Source organism: Sinocyclocheilus anshuiensis, unplaced genomic scaffold (assembly GCF_001515605.1).
Source record: "Sinocyclocheilus anshuiensis isolate Anshui unplaced genomic scaffold, SAMN03320099.WGS_v1.1 scaffold453, whole genome shotgun sequence".
NCBI lineage: Eukaryota > Metazoa > Chordata > Actinopteri > Cypriniformes > Cyprinidae > Sinocyclocheilus > Sinocyclocheilus anshuiensis.
The window spans coordinates 1,217,683-1,232,159 of record NW_015537979.1 but is presented as its reverse complement, the minus strand read 5'-3'; the positions used below and the strand labels follow the sequence as shown (position 1 = coordinate 1,232,159).

Below are 14,477 nucleotides of genomic sequence, written 5' to 3'. Positions count from 1 at the left end.
CGAGCCATTTTAGGGAGGCGTGGCTGACTCTTAACTTTTATAAAGAATATCTCTTTGGATTTGAGACTTTAGTCTTTGCAACTTTACAGATCTTCTTTATGCACCAAGAGCTTGTAACGCTCCAAAGAGAAAGGAAAAATTGAAATCGCATCATATGACCCCTTTAAACAAAAAGGTATTAGACTCTGTAAATAGGTAATTACTCATGCAATTTTACTCTTTTTTTTTCGTTTTGTTTAGATATTTTTCCTAGAGAACAAGAGAAACACACTGATTGCAAGCAAATACAACAGAAACCGAAAGCTGAACTCACACTGACTTTCAGCAGAAACGCCCTGTTCTCCACCAAGAACGACTACATAAACTCACCGTGTTTTCATCTACAGCCTGTTACTGCTGATCAGAGCTCAGTAAGAGCATTCATTATGGCTGTCAAACAATTACAAACTTTAATTGAATTAATTACATGATATGCAGATTATTTAACTTAATTAATCACAATTATGCTAATTTAATAACATTAAACTATTATGGCAGATTAAATATTTGATATTTAAAAGTGACATTTGAAACTGACCCATTAAGACAAAGTGACATGAAACCAGGATTGAATTATCATTTAATTATTATAACAATTATCTGTGTATTCTGACAAATTCAATTTTTGTTTTGCTGGCAACTATTATATATTAAAACGTATTTTATTTCAGCTAGTTGCCAAAGGAATATTTTAATTTAGTTTAGTTAACTTGATGACTTGATGTACTAAATGACTAAAAATAAAACTGAAATAAAAATGAATAAAAAATATAGACATATTTAAAAATAAATAAATCTGACAAAAACACACAACAAATAAATAAATCTGACAAAAACACACAACAAAATGACCAAAACTTAAAAAGAAAACAGAGAACACAAAAATAAAAACAAATTCAAGAATTTTAGTAAAACTTATAATAGTATCGAAATTATACTACAATAATACAATATATTATATTACACTAATAGTTAATATTTTAAGCAATATATATACATACATACACGTGTACACACACATACACACATTCACATAACTATCAATTTAATGTGAAAAACAGACATAAACACTTTCAGTTTACAAACGAAAACATGCATCATATGATATATTCAACATTTAATCACTACTGAAACTACTAAAAATATTAGTTTCAGTAGTCTGTATGGTAAGGGATGTCCCTACCATTCCTGCTCAAATGTACACCCATATCAGAAACAGATCTTGTCTTCGGGCATTGCATTACTGATGGTTGAACATTTCCACTGGAAAGCCATCTGATTGAGCTCAGTGAGATGAAAATGAGTGTTCCCCGCACATCCCAGCGGATCCAGACCGCTCCGTTTGCCACTTAATGAGGGTTTTTGTGGCCCTTGGGCCGAGCTGGATGCACAAACAAATGTGAGGGTGGAAACTATTCAAAGACTCTTGAGCAACTGCTCACATCATACTAAATCAGCTCTTAGATTTGTAGATTACAGCTGAATATGTCGCAAATGACGAATTCAAATCAGTGTATCATTACAACAAATCACCTTGGGTGGACTCTTTAAACATGTTTCACAGGCTTGTTTTAGCCTTGGTGCTTTATCCTCAGGGTAAAGCTGCTCTTCCTCATTCATTACGAATTGTATCTTTCAGTTTATTGTCACCCCTATGGCTCTTCAATTAAGCAGCTGTTTTTACGGAGGGTAATAAGTCTTCACTGCACCATGATGAACAGGCGAACAACCACACCCTCTTTTCAGAGCTACAATGTTAGTTTCACTCTGGCTTCCTCTTGTCGTGGATCCCTAATGCAGATACAGTATGGCCACGTCTGAGGTACCACTTCTGAGTATGAGTGAAGGATCTACCTGACCTGATGCTGGATTTTCTGGTTTGGTGCTGGACTAATTACTAGTAGAGTATGGTTTTACCAACAGCAAGGCCATGGGTTCGATTCACAGGTTATGTGCACACAGAAATGCTTTGAATAAAGTGTTTGCCAAATGTGTAAATGTAAATTTTGATTTGAAGCGGATTAAAAACTAATATTCTGTTATCATTTACTCACCCTTATGTCATTACAAATTGATTTTTTTTCTTCTGTGGAACACAGGTAAGATTCTTTGGAAGAATTTTGCAGCTGTTTGTGTTTGTACAATAAATGGGGTCCAGAAAATTTTAGCTCATTGGTTCTTGTGTGTCACGTGACTTAATGTCATGATGTCACATTTGTCTATTCATTTAGTGATCATATTGCCTCAGAATACTTCGATGTAACCACTGATTAAACCAATAGACAAGTTTCTTATGTCCTTCTTGGAGCTTGGAACTTTTGGATCCCATTGACCAGTATTGTATGGACAAAAACAGCTGAAAGACTCTTTAAAATCTTTTCTTCTGTGTTCTGCAGAAAGCAGAAAGTCATACAGGTTTGGAACAACACGAGGGTGAGTGGATTTTTGGGTGACCACTTAGCCTGGTCCAGATGCCAGCATGCAAAACACAACATTTGATTGTCTTTTCAGCAGGTCTGATAAATGTCAAGATGTTCAATGAATTATGGTTTGTTCTTCTTGTGAGCTTATTATCCGGTTTCTGAAGACTTGTAATGTAGTGCATGACTGCTTTATTTTAATTTTATGGTAGTTTTTGTCCTTTATGCAGCTTCACAACATCTGGTCACAATCTAATGGAAAGAGCAGCTTGGGCATTCAAAATCTGTTTTGTTGATTTTTTTTTGTGAACTTTGTGAGAACACTAATTTCTTGATGGAGTTTGTCACTACAGTGATGGTTTCCAAACTAATGAGCTATATCCTGAAAGAAAGAGGCATTTATCCTCATAAAGAAGGGAATTTGGTCCGTTTACATTCGTTTTTTTTATTTAATATTGAAAACAGAAACATGAGAAAATGGCACCATTTTCATTTTTCGTTTTTTTTTTAAACATGAAAAGACAAGAATTCGCCTTAATTTTTTGTTTTTACATTCAGGGGTAGAAAATGGATAAACAGTTTGAATGTTCGATTTCAACGTGTGGGAGGGAATTAAATGCCCCTTTCACTGATTGGTCAAGCAAAAATGAAACTGTGCCGTCATCATGTCGTCTTCAGTTCCGTGCAACAGAATAAGAGTGCTCTGCGGTTACAGTGTTTATTGTAACTCCTGCATTTCGTCTCTCTCTCATCAAACAACCAGACTAAAGCCCCATTCACACCAAGAACGATAACTATAAAGATAACGATATTAGCGTCCACACCGTTTTTACATTCAGGGGTAGAAAATGGATAAACAGTTTGAATATTCGATTTCCACGTGTTGACTGGAAATGAAACGCCCCTTTCCACTGATTAGTCAAGCAAGCATCAAATGGTGCCGTCATCATGTCATCTTCAGTTTTGTGCAACAGAATAAGAGTCCTCCGCTGTTAAAGCGTTTATTGCAACTCCTGCGTTCATCTCCCTCTCATCAAACAACCAGACTAACAAATGGCTTGACACAAACCATACTGGGGCAGCGCCTAGATGGGGCTTACTTCTGTGTAGGCATAGATTCTATATGGCAAATATTAGGTGCTTATTGCAGAAATATGTAGCCTAGGCTATGTACCTCAGGTCTGCAGCCACATTACCCTTTTAGTCTATTTCTTTGGCGCACCGCACATTTTATTTAGCTGTCCAGTTATCAAAATCTGTATGGCAAAGCTGCGTGACGCACTGGACAACACAGGGCGAATGCATTTACATTATAGTGAAGCGCAGACCAGTATTGATTTTAGTGTGAATATGCAGCAGTCATGACTTTTATTTTAGACAGTACAATTTCATTAATAATGAGCATGAATTGATTTCATTTTAGACACAAAACAGTGTGTTTTATCTGACATAAAACACAAGCGTTTCATTCTTGAATGAATCCGAGTCTTTGAATGAATCGTTTGTGTGAGTGGTTCAATAACCCATTTGTTTTGCTCCTGAACAAATCAGCATTTTGAATGAATCGGTTGAATTGATGACTCTATGACTCATTCATCAACACAATGACTTGCCGCCACCTATTGGCGATGTAACCTTCATAATTCAAGTATCCAGTCGTTTCATTTTGTCACTCATTTCATATTTCTGTCGGCTATTCAGAATGTTTTTGTTTAAAATATTAATCTCATTCCATAAAGCAATTGCTGTGTTAATGCATTTACTGCCGTCTGAGTAGCATTAATTGTGTAAATACATCTAAATTCAACTTAAGATGCAGCTTCTGTGCCACAGTGCAAAGATGGCTTTGATTGGTACTGATGTAATTGGTAACACCTATAATGTCATATTTTTCAAATATTGACTAAATTCAGAAATGTAATATTAAAGGTAACAGACATATTTTATAAAGTTAGAAAAATGGCCTTTTCTATAAAAATAGCATGTATTATATTTATATACATGTGTAACATGCCGTCGGATAATGACAGTATCATATAAACTTCTCTATGAAAAAAAAACTCGAAATATTAATCAAAACGGTAAGATAGCTTTATATTCACAATAAAACCGATACTGGTCTGCACTTCACTATAATGTAAATGTCACACAGCTTTGCCACACAGATTTTGATAACTGGGCAGCTAAATAAAATGTGCGGTCCGCCAAAGAAATAGACTAAAAGGGTAATGTGGCTGCAGATCTGAGGTAGGCTACATACATATTTCTGCAATAAGCACCTAATATTTGCCATATAGAATTTATGCCTACACAGAAGTAAGCCCCGTCTCGGCGCTGCCCCAGTATGGTTTGTGTCAAGCCATTTGTTAGTATGGTTGTTTGATGAGAGGAAGATGAACGCAGGAGTTGCAATAAACGCTTTAACAGCGGAGGACTCTTATTCTGTTGCACAAAACTGAAGATGACATGATGACGGCACCATTTGATGCTTGCTTGACTAATCAGTGGAAAGGGGCGTTTCATTTCCAGTCAACACGTGGAAATCGAATATTCAAACTGTTTATCCATTTTCTACCCCTGAATGTAAAAACGGAAAATGAAGGCATTTTTTTTTTGTTGAAAAAACGAAAACCAACGAAATGGTGCCGTTTTCTCATGTTTCTGTTTTCAATTTTAAATAAAAAAAAAACGAATGAACGCAACGTACACAGACTGAATTCCACAATGATATTGTACTTTTTTTCTGTTTTTTTCGTTTCCTCCATTGTATGTGTGCAGGGTAAACATTTGAATTTGAGTATGTTAAATTTAGGCGAAAATACCAAAAAACGCCCTGAGCTTAAGTGGCTAACACAATCCTATAGAGCAGATTTTAAATAATGTTCTCCTGCCAATAAAAACTATGATCCATTGTAGTACTAACCATCACTTGTGTCTTATCAAAGATGATTCATAACGCAAAACTGTGATGCAAGACCAGATGGGAATGAGTGTCCACGGTGATAAATGAAACTAGCTGTTTTATGGTTTCTCTCAAATTTATTATTGGTTGGCTGCTTACAGGGCAGATACTGTTTTCACCATAATTATTTATTTACTTTAAATTATGAAACGGATTGTTTTAAATACATTAATTGACAATAACTGGGCTGCTGACAGAAATCATAAAATATAAATGAAAAGGGAAAGATTACTTTTCCTGTGTTGATCTTTTTACATCTAAAACCCCCAACAATTTAATTTGAGATGCAACATTTTCTCTAATTCAGTAAACACTTTAAAATCCCTTCCTTTAGGAAAACAAAATCACAAATAAGATATATATTTTTAACACAATAAGATTAGATGGAGAATGAATGGAGATTAAAATCGAGAAAAGGACCTCACAATAGTTTTCACACGTCTCTTCCGGCAGTTTCATATCTCAAGAATATCTGCTATCAAAATTCTCAAATCTCAATATGAACTCAAATATTTATCTTCAAATTCATCAAAGACCAAATTTTCTAAGCTATTCTATTCACATTAAATGTATATCTCTAGTCTAACCAAACCTCAATAATGATCATTTAATGCCATCTTATTGCTCCTAAGGAATTTGGGAGAGACATCTAAGTGAAACAAAGTCTGATGTTCCTCTAGATGTCCTGCACCATCAGGTTATTGGTCATGTAGATGTCTTAGATGGTGGGTATGGAGTTAAAACCCCAATCCTTCATAGTAAATGTCTCAAACACATATGAACATACACAATAGAGCAAAAACAACCCAACAGCTTCAACATCTAAAACTGAGAGATCAGACAAGCTGTAAAGCACAAATATCTTTACCACATTTTCAAATTTGCCCTTATAAATCTGATCTCAATGTCACATTATACTGTACTCCAGTTCAGGTCTAAAGCCTTGATGACACAGCATTTGTCCTTGAGAACGTCCCTTCCTTGTGATCCCCAGTCCTCTGCAGGAGAATCCCAAGAGAGTGAGAAAAACACTTGCCAGAGAGAGAGCGAGAAAGAGAGCTGCCAAGCATCTAAGGAAGTTCCCTTATAATTCCAGCGTGTCCAATTGACACTTCCAGCATCCAATATAAGCACTAAATCAAGCATCTAGCAGAAACACAGCACATATACAGCAACCACTGTGACAGGACACACCAAACCAGATCTCAGAGTACTTAATGGAAAACAACTGATGGATTGTTATAAATGTTCACTGTGGAAATTTCTGAAGACTATAATAATGTTTGGGAATGGTATTATCAAGTTTTCCCTAAAGTGTTTTTCGCACAACACAAGGTTGAAATTTACAACAAAGTGCATTGAAATGAAGGCAGACAGCAGGTATCCAGTTTCCCCCTTTCTTTGCTGTACCGCAGAGCTGTTTTAATGCACTCAATTTTCTGTGGTCTCTCTCTGTGATCCTCTCTTACGGCAGCTGTACCAGCAAGCCGCAGCATATTGTTCGATGATGGGGAGGAGGGTGTCGTTCCCACTGCCCCTCCGAAGAAAACGTGGGAGCTGTCAGTGGGACCGAGCTCTGGAAACTCCAGGAAGCGACCGGCACCCATGCACGGACGGAGTAAACACCTACCCACTGACAGCTCGCGGCTGACTTTGCCCTTGCACACCTTACCGGGACCAGCTTCCTGTGACGGGTCCCTGACTCCAACCTCTGTGAGGTGTGACAGAAAGCTGACCTGAGATCAGCGAGTAGCGCAAGTTCAACTAAACTAACCGATAAAAACCGATACGCCGACTGGGACGAATGCTCTGAGCTCAGGACACTGCAGCAATTCCCAATCAAACATCAGTTAAACGTCACTTTAGACACCAGTTTTCTTCAGACTCAACACAAACAAGAGTTATCCAAATCTGACAAGCGTATGAATCACACTGCAGTACTCTAGTATTCAGCGAGGCCACTCTCGAATGGGCTTCCCTCTCCGCTGTAAGATTAAGTCATAAGCATCTAGTGCCCTGGACAGCCTTTCCAGCATCCAGTGCAGCATATCCCACCTTCCCATATCCGGATCCCCCTCCCAATTTTGCAGCACCTTTGAGAAAAAACATGTTGAAAAGCTACACACCTGACTGCAGTGATCTGCTTGGTCCTAATCCTCAATGAGCGTCTGGGCCATACACCAGCGAGGCACTTAGGGGTTAACGTTTCAGCGGCGTGCAAACGTCTCCTGCTCGAGCTCTTCCATCAGCCTGAGAAACTGCAGTCATCCCCCCTCTCCACTCGTTACTGCAGCACTATACACACACACACTCCAGTGAATACACACGAACACCCCTCCCCTCCTTCTGTGCGCTCTCTCCGCCACTTTCTCTCTCCCACTGAGAAATCCCCCCCTCCAAATACACACACACACATTCCCTCTCTCTCCATTTTTCCTTCCCCCACCCTTCCCATTCCATCCTCTTCCTAAGCTGCCTGATTGGAGATGCTGCTCACATAGCTCTGCATACATCCCCATTTCTCTGTTCTCATGTCTCCGTCTCTTGCGCTGTGGGGTAATCAGCTCGGGTCACTATGAAACACTTCCTCTGCTGTCTCTATCAAACTCTGTGACCTCAAAATAACCTGTTGTTTTTGCTGAAATGCAGCCTGTGTGATTGTAAAATTCAATATTGAATACAATATAATATAGCTCTGTAGACAGAAAAGGAAAAAGGAGCGGTTGACTGAATTTTTAAAGAGAGGGGCTGCAGAGGTTCTGCTGCTCGCAGTATGTTGCAGCAGAGAGAATGAAAGACAAAGAGGAAAACCTTAAAGTGAGGGCAGAAGAATAGTGGTCAGCTGATATGTAAGGGATAATGTAAATTCAGCCGGTCATTATGGCTAAATAAATTGTACATTATTACAATTAATATAAGATATGCAGGAAATCGGTTGTCTGGGACAGCGGTCAGCTTTATACAGGTTAGTGTCATTATACAAACATACCTGACTAAAGAATGCTATGACTGACCAATCAGAACCAAACATTCTAGAAAGCCATGTAATAAGTCAACTGATTAGAGCTCAACCGATATATCAGTTTTACCGATTAATCGGCAATGATAGTTGTTATCGTTTTGAATTTAGTAAATTTTTCTTTCTATCCATTTTTCTCTCTCCTTTTCATCATTTGTTTATTCATTTTTTTTTATTTATTTTTATTAGATTTTCAAAATAACAACACAAAAATAAACCAGAACCAAACAAAACTACCTACAAATGATATGGATACTTACATAGTACTTACATAGTAATACCCTAGATATAAGTACTTCACAGTAAGTACACAGTTCTATGGAGATATATCTTACTATCCAGTAAACCGGTCACAAATAGATTTTACAACTCTTAGCCAGGCCTGTACTGTTCTTGGTTTAGCTTTATTAAATCTAGCTAACGAGCATTCCATATTAACTATATGTTGCATATTCATAAACCACAGTATTTATTCCATATTTTTAATAAAATAAAAATAACATCAGCATCAGTAAGTAAGAAGTGATGAAGCATGGCTTTTTTTTACTTAAATTTTATTTGATAATTACAAATCATTGTCATGGTTACCTTATTAATGTTAATTTTCAGCACTATTTTACATTAACTGGAAAGTTTTTCGTTCATGCTGATTTTAAAATCCGTTATCGGCTATCAGTTATCGGCTAGATACTCCAGTTGTAGTTATCGGTATTTTAAAACTGACACTAGGTAAAATAAACACTACCATTCAGCCACATACATTGTGCTAACAGATGTCAGTACTTATTAAGTCATGTCTGTTATGAAACCATATGTGGGTTCAAAAAGAAAACAATTACAATTGAAAACATGATTTAAATGAACATACTATGCTTTAAAAATTGGCTTACAGGTGGCTTATAATGCAGCATGATTGTTTGTCATTTGGTCACATATTAAATGGACCAGCTGGCCTACCAGAGGATGAGATGTGGTTGAGCTGGTAGAACATATGATTAAGCTGGTTAGAACTGGTAGATAATCTTTGACCACCAGCCACCATGTTTCAAAACATAATACTTAAGTTGGTATAACCTGTTTTTTTCAAGCAGAGCCCATGAATGATGAAAATAGTCTAGGTCAACCAGGTCCACACTTGATGGTTAACACCTAATCCAGCTTGGACCAGCTACAACCCAACACCATTTCCAGAAAAGAGCAACCATCTTAAGTTGCTTTTGGCTTGATTGTACTGCAGTCTATGGCTGCATTTTTATGCAATATTTACTCCAAAGTCACTAAAAATAAAATAGGAATTCAAACTAGTTAAACTTGGGTTAAATGACACAGGCACAATGATCAGTCGATACCAAATACTGATTACATAAAGACCAAATGCTGACTGCAAAAAGACCAAATACTGGGTTTCACTAGCAAAGCTAGTGAAATTAAATTCGTAATGATACAGACACTTAACCTATAATTCAACATAAGGATCATGTATCATTTCTTCCTGCATAAACAGTTTTGTCAACCTCAAATCAATGCAAAAACATTTTTTTCTGCAGTTAATGGAAGCACTGAAGTGCTCGAACCCGTCTCATTATTTGGGACTGAAAATAAAACGATAGCCGTGAGGTAAATGTAATGAGTGAAAGATGTACTCTAGACAATTCCAGCGTTTAACCAGTGTTTCCCAGTGTTCAGTGACTAATGTGAGAGTTAATGCACACGAGACTAACACAGTAGCAGTGGGATAGCGCTCATACAGCGTATTCACAGTTCGATCTGCCTGTACTCTGTGTTGGTCCACTGTGATTTCAGTCTCGGGCCCCCCGGAGACAGACAGCTGGAGACTCACAAGGCTTTTATTACGTGTCACAAAAAATTACCCATCTCCCTTAAGTGTGGCTGCCTCCTTCATAGCTGATGAAAATGAAATCAATAACGCCTCAATCACTCTATGCAGGAGAGAAAAGGATGGCCTTTTCCATTCCTCCACCTCGTCCTCAATGAGAGCCGGATCGTTTGGCCCTTACATGCTGTCAATATCTGCCGCAAACACTAGCTACATGCTTAGTACAAGATTACTCACATTAACGGGGATAACTGGATTCTTTTGGAGGGAAAATCTTGGAATGGTTTCAAAAATAAATCAATGTGTAAATCAAAAAAGCTCTTTCATGAAGCAATGACACTTACATGTGCTCAAGAGTGTCAAAACATGGGCTGAGGTACCTGCTACACTGAAGAAAATTGAAAGACTACCTCAGAATATACAGACATAAGTTAGCACTTGAGCATTACATGTTCTTTTTGCCTCAAAAGACTGCAAATCAGCCTTTATAGAAGCTACAGGGTGCAGCAAGCAGATGTAAGTGATCTCAGTAAGATGCTTTTTAGTAGGAACTAGCCATTCCGTGACCACAGAGTATTGACTGATTCTGGATCTATTACACTCACTGGTGACCTCAGCTTGGACCCTGAATGACTTCTGTCCTGAGGCGTAGCTCTGATGGAGCTCGTTCTGTTTACTCACAATAACAATAGACCAGCCTTGACAGAAACAGGGTGAAACCCTGTTATCTTTAACACGATTTTTCATTCATATCATGATCTAGATCAGGGTTTCCCAAATGGGGCTTTGTGAGGCAACTGCAGGTGCTTTGAGAGTTGATAAAAAGCTAATGATTAAATCAACTGTAAAATTAAAATAAATAAACGTGGCTGCACAATTAATCAAAATATATCTGAAATCGCTATATAGCTTAGTGCAATTATCAAATTCGAGGCATTTCTGTGGATAGTTTACAGAAGTTTATCACCAGTATTTTGCCAAAATAAAAGCTAGAGGATATGAATGTTTAAAAGGTGAAGAATTTAAGACATACATCTTAATATTGTAACTTGAAGTGTAAAATAAAACAATTATCATCATTTTACCAGGGGGCATCTGCAATTTGTGTAGGTTGCATAGCATATAGGGAGGGCCTGTGCTGTCTAGGGGACAGTTTGGGAACCAAAATAAAACAAACTAGACAGCTCTCATGTTCATCCTCACCCTCCCTGGCTCCTGAAAGTGTACGTTAAAGGATTCACGATGAATCCCCTCCATATTTAAGCAGATACAGCCATTGGAATGGTTGAAATTGAAAATAAGCAAGGAGAATTTTCTGCTCTAGATGTTTTTGTTCAAACCAGGAGGCAATTAAATACATTTCACGAGAGTCGTAGTTACAGATCTCTAATCTCATCTAATAAATCTTAATAGCGCCACTGTATTTGCAGTTTAATGCGGCCATAGCCAGAGGCCTGTGTGACTCATAACCTACTAAAACTACTGTGGAGAATTAAAAATGATTACATAAGCATTCTGCTTTATCAGTAATAAGATTCAGAAACCCAACGGTAGTAACCTAAAAACAATACTCGCTCATTTTGCATAAAACGCTTTCGTAAGTGTTTCCCCAGTCACTCTTGTCTGTGTCTGCCCTCTTCAGTGTGGTGTAGTGTTTCAGCTCTGGAGCTGGTGTGAGTGCTGAGGGAATACCTCCAGATCCTGCATCCTGCAAACAGCTTGTAGCGGGAGCAGGGAGGGGCGGCTCTGGCACGGGCAGGACGTTATTGGCCACTATAAACCAGGCCCTCTCACTGGGCTTGTCTTGTTTATAATAAACACACTGAGATATTATGCTAACTGACGTGCATTTTAAAGATAATGAGTGTCATTTTAGTGATATAAGATGGCAAAAGTACACACATCCTTCACTCAAGTAGAAGTACTGTACAGATACTCATATTTGAAAAGCTGAAGTACTGACTACACTTTTTACTCAAGTTAAAGTAAAGAAGTATGGGCTCTGACATGTAAAAAAGTAGCCATTACTACTACCTGTTTTAGTGTCACACTGGTAATTATACCTCACTGCATATTAATATAAAATAAATTGCCATTCAAATTTTGTTAGCTAATGAATTATCCAGGCTGAACAACTGCCATGTAGAACACAAACAGAGAATAGGCTAAGGTGACAAGAAAAAAACACTATTTGACATCACCTCTAGGCCACATCCTAGATTGTAGGGTGATTTTGTCCTTGGAAACAACTCAAAATTATGATGCTTTAAAAATGGCCAAATTGAAGTGAGTTATACTGTACATTTTACTGAAATGCAAACAGAGACAATTAGAGTGCAAGCATAATTTACACTTGTTTACCCCTTATATCATGCAGGGGGCATATAACTATAAATCATTAGAAATGTCTAAGGTTTTATTATAAAATATAATGATGAAAAATCTGTCACAGTAATTTCTTAATTTTTGTCAAGGAATGCATCTGCTGAAATTAAAAAAAAAATTATAATTCCTGTACACTTCTTTACACTGGAGAAAAACGTTTGGATATGGATGTTTACTTCCAATATCTTTTAGAGAAAAGTGTTATTTTTCCTATTTCCTTTTTTTTTAACCCAAAAATAGGGTGTCGTGAGTAAGTACACACGTAATGTAATGTCTGTTTCATTCATACTGGTAGCCGGAGGGCAGAAACTCTACAAGTGAGACTCACAGAAGTAATCTAACTTCTGACGCTCCAGGAAATCCCTTATATGGACAAAGACATCCAGCTGTCGCTGTAGCTGAATAAAATGCCGATAGAGACGTTTTACCTGATGAAACATCAATACAATAAACATACAATTGCAACAATAATGGTTTATCTGTGTTCTTCAAGTCATCTCAGGTATTTTTATAAAAATAATGTATATTTATAATGCAGTGTTAATCGACTTAGCCTTCTATCACTTGTATAGAATAGCTACTATAAAATAGCATGATTTCTGCCTCATTCTGTGATATGACACCATGTCAGATCACAAAAGGAAGTTATTTCAAACACTCAACTGATGTTATTAAGTGAATTTGGACTAAATACATGTCATTAAATGTTCTCTTTGTCTGAGGACAGATTTGTAAACAGGCTCACACACATGCAGAACTATTGCACACGTGCTACTGTGGTAAATGTATTCATCGAACAGACTGATTTTTTTCAACATATTTCGCCCTGAACAGTCCTAATTTCTCGCTATCGCTAACTTATTGCAAGCTCCCTCCGTCTCATCCATAACGTTAGCCATTCTTCTTGCTCCCTTGCTCTGTGGAAGCTTCGTAGACTAGCTATGTCTGTGGTGCCTGATAGCCAGGAAATAATAGACCAGTGGGTGGTCGTGTTTTCTGTATTACATTAGGTTGAAAAAGACAGTGAACTAAAATAACGAGCCTGGTTTGAAAATATAGGAAGTAGAAACGTCTCGGTTACTTGTGTAACCCTCGTTCCCTGAAGGGATTTCGTTCGAGAGCCCAATCACCTTCGAGTGTTAACTAAACAAGCCAATGACAGTTGGCGTGTGTGTTTCGCCAAACTGTTTTTCGCACATCAGTTTTTCGCTGAGGAGCCGAGATTACGAGCCCCGGCCGTACAGCGGTGGTACAGCAACTGTGGCATATGGAAGTCCCTGCGGTAGACTCAACCCGCCTGGGGTGAGATGACTACGCAGCAGAGATGGCAGCGAACGACTGCCAGGGAAAGACACAGGCTTACCGTGAGGAGAGCCGTACCGTGGAAGAATACACATGTGGGATCCCCTGAAGGGGGAATCACTACACACGGGCACCTAGCCCAGCACAAGGGCCACCGAGCAGGTCCGGTGTTACTGCCTACCTGAGGCGAGTACACGAGAGGACACGGGCTCTACACGGAGCTTATAGAATCTCGCAAACGTGTTAGGCGTCGCCCAGCCGGCAGCTCTACAGATGTCTGCTATCGAGGCGCCCCGCGCCAATGCCCAAGAAGATGCCACTCCTCTCGTAGAGTGTGCGCTCACTCCGAGGGGGCATGGTAAACGTTGGGCTGGTATGCCAAGACTATAGCCTCCACTAACCAGTGGGCAAGTCTCTGTTTGGAGACAGCCGTTTCCTTCTGCTGTCCTCCGAAGCAGACAAAGAGCTGGTCTGAGGTCCTGAAGCTCCGCGTATGGTCCACGTAAATGCGCA

The 14,477-nt window shown here is 38.4% G+C and overlaps 1 protein-coding gene across 4 annotated transcripts in view; it reads right to left on the bottom strand.

The window, feature by feature from the left end:
* Positions 1-14,477, bottom strand: part of LOC107673174 (synaptotagmin-2-like) — an 88,258-nt gene that overhangs the window by 37,031 nt on the left and 36,750 nt on the right. For 2 of the 4 annotated variants that reach the window (XM_016466674.1, XM_016466697.1), the window contains exon 1: positions 7,548-7,710. The exons of the other annotated variants lie outside the window; for them this stretch is intronic. The gene's annotated coding sequence lies outside the window, so the exon portion shown is untranslated. Of the gene's footprint in view, positions 1-7,547; positions 7,711-14,477 lie in introns of those variants that run through there. 4 annotated transcript variants of the gene reach the window in all.